This window comes from Lathamus discolor, chromosome Z (assembly GCF_037157495.1).
Source record: "Lathamus discolor isolate bLatDis1 chromosome Z, bLatDis1.hap1, whole genome shotgun sequence".
In the NCBI taxonomy this organism is placed as follows: Eukaryota; Metazoa; Chordata; class Aves; order Psittaciformes; family Psittacidae; genus Lathamus; species Lathamus discolor.
The window spans coordinates 102118315-102120762 of record NC_088909.1 but is presented as its reverse complement, the minus strand read 5'-3'; positions in this window follow the sequence as shown (position 1 = coordinate 102120762).

Here is a 2448-nt window from a genome sequence, read left to right as displayed (position 1 = left end):
CCCCATGACTTTCCGACAGTCGGGTCACAGCTTTACGGCAGCTCCCCGTCCCCTCCCAAGAGCCCTGTATCCTAGCAACCGGAGGAGGCAGAGCGTCCCCGTTTACGGTTGGAGGGGCAGTGCCTCCTGGCGGCTGGGGGAGCGCTCGGGGGGGGGGGGGGGTTTGGACGAGCCTTTTCTTCCTTGTTTTACTGTTTTTTTTCTTCTTTCTTCTATTTTTAAGCAGCCGAAGCTGGATGGGCAGCTCCTGCAGGGAGACCCGTTTAAGCATCCAGCCTGGCTTCATCACCTGGCTCCTCCATGGGGCTCTGAGGGCTGGGCTTCATAGAATCATAGAATCAGCCAGGTTGGAAAAAACCTTTCAGATCACCAACTCCAACTGTTACCCCAGCTCTGCCAAGTCCACCACCAACCCATGTCACTGAGTGCCTCATCTACACGGTTTGTGTGTGCTTCCAGGGATGGTGACTCCAGCCTGTTCCGATGCCTGAGCACCCTCCCTGTGAACAAATTGTTCCCAATATCCAACATAAACCTCTCCTGGCACAGCTTGAGGTTATTTCCTCTTATCCTGTCACTTGTACTTGGGAGAAGAGACCAAGCCCACCCTAGTCCATCCTCCTTTCAGGCAGCTGTAGGGAGCAATAAGGTCCCCCCCGAGCCTCTTCTTCTCCAGACCAAACCCCCCAGGTCCCTCAGCCGTTCCCCATCACACTTGTGCTACAGGCCCTGCACCAGCTCCATTGCTCTTCTCTGGACCCACTCCAACCCCTCAATGTCTCTCTTGTAGTGAGGGGCCCAGAGCTGAGCACAGGATTTGAGCTGCGGCCTCACCAGTGCCCAGTGCAGGGGGATGATCACTGCCCTGGCCCTGCTGCCACACTATTGCTGGTACAGGCCAGGATGCTGTTGGCTTCTTGGCTGCCAGGGCACAAGCTGCTCATGTTCAGCTCCATCAATCAGCACCCACAGATCCTTTTCCATGTGCAGTTTCCAGCCATGCCTCCCCAAGCCTGGAGCATTGCATGGGGTTGTTGTGGCTCAAGTGCAGGACCTGGCACTTTGCCATGTTGAACTTCATATAATTGGCCACAGCCCATTGATGCAGTTTGTCCAGATTCCACAGTGAGACTGAAGAGCTCCATTCCATCAAGAAAATCCCTTATCGTGGTGAACTGAAGGGCATACGCAATATCCGTATTTGTTCATGCTACTTTAAAACCTGTATGGATGGATCCATGCTTTCCTTGTATCCCCATGGCTCATACACACCTTTTCCTGTGCTTATAGAGGCAAAAAATAAGAGTAACTCAAACCCAATGATCAATGTTTTGTAAGCAACATAAAGCAAAATGAAAAGGATGAGGTGGAATGAGGGAAACATGTGATGTACTAATCTGGGTCAGAGCAATCCCAGGCAGAGCTACAGGTTGGGCAGAGAAGAGATTCAGAGCAGCCCCATGGAGAAGGACTTGGGGATGTTGGTTGATGAGAAAATGAACATGAGCCGGCTTCAGTGTGCGCTCACAGCCCAGAAACCAACCGTATCCTGGGCTGCATCAAAAGGAGCGTGACCAGCAGGTCGAAGGAGGTGATCCTGCCCCTCTACTCTGCTCTCGTGAGACCTCACCTGGAGCATTGTGTGCAGTTCTGGTGTCCTCAACATAAAAGGGACATGGAACTGTTGGAACAAGTCCAGAGGAGGCCACGAGGATGATCAGGGGACTGGAGCACCTCCCGTATGAAGACAAGCTGAGGAAGTTGGGGCTGTTCAGCCTGGAGAAGGCTGCGTGGAGACCACAGAGCAGCCTTTCAGTATCTGAAGGGGGCCTATAGGGATGCTGGGGAGGGACTCTTTATCAGCGACTGTAGTGACAGGACAAGGGGTAATGGGTTAGAACTTAAACAGGGGAAATGTAGATTGGGTATGAGGAAGAAGCTCTTTCCTGTTAGGGCGGTGAGGCACTGGAATCGGTTGCCCAGGGAAGCTGTGAATGCTCCATCCCTGGTGGTGTTCAAGGCCAGGTTGGAGGAAGTCTTGGGTGACAGGGTTTAGTGTCATGGCAGGGGGGGTGGAACTAGATGGTCCTTTCGAACACTATTGTATGATTCTATATGTTGTGCAGAAAGGCCATAAGACCAGTCAGCTGCTGATGGCTCGAAACCCTCCAGTGCCTTCAGAGACATGAAAGCAGTCAATGTACTATAGTCTTCATAAAGGTGTTTATTTTATGACTTGTTATGGGGGGTTTGTCTAACAAACCTCAAACAACGGTGCTGTGAGAAGCCAAAGAGAAAGAAAAAACCCCAAACCCTATAAAATAACCCTACAGGCTTTCCATCTTCCCCAGAGGATAATCTCGTTTGGCTGCTTTCAGCCATGATTTACCACCATTAATCCCCCTCTCTACACCCTCTCTCACATACACAAACCACCACCTGCAGTTT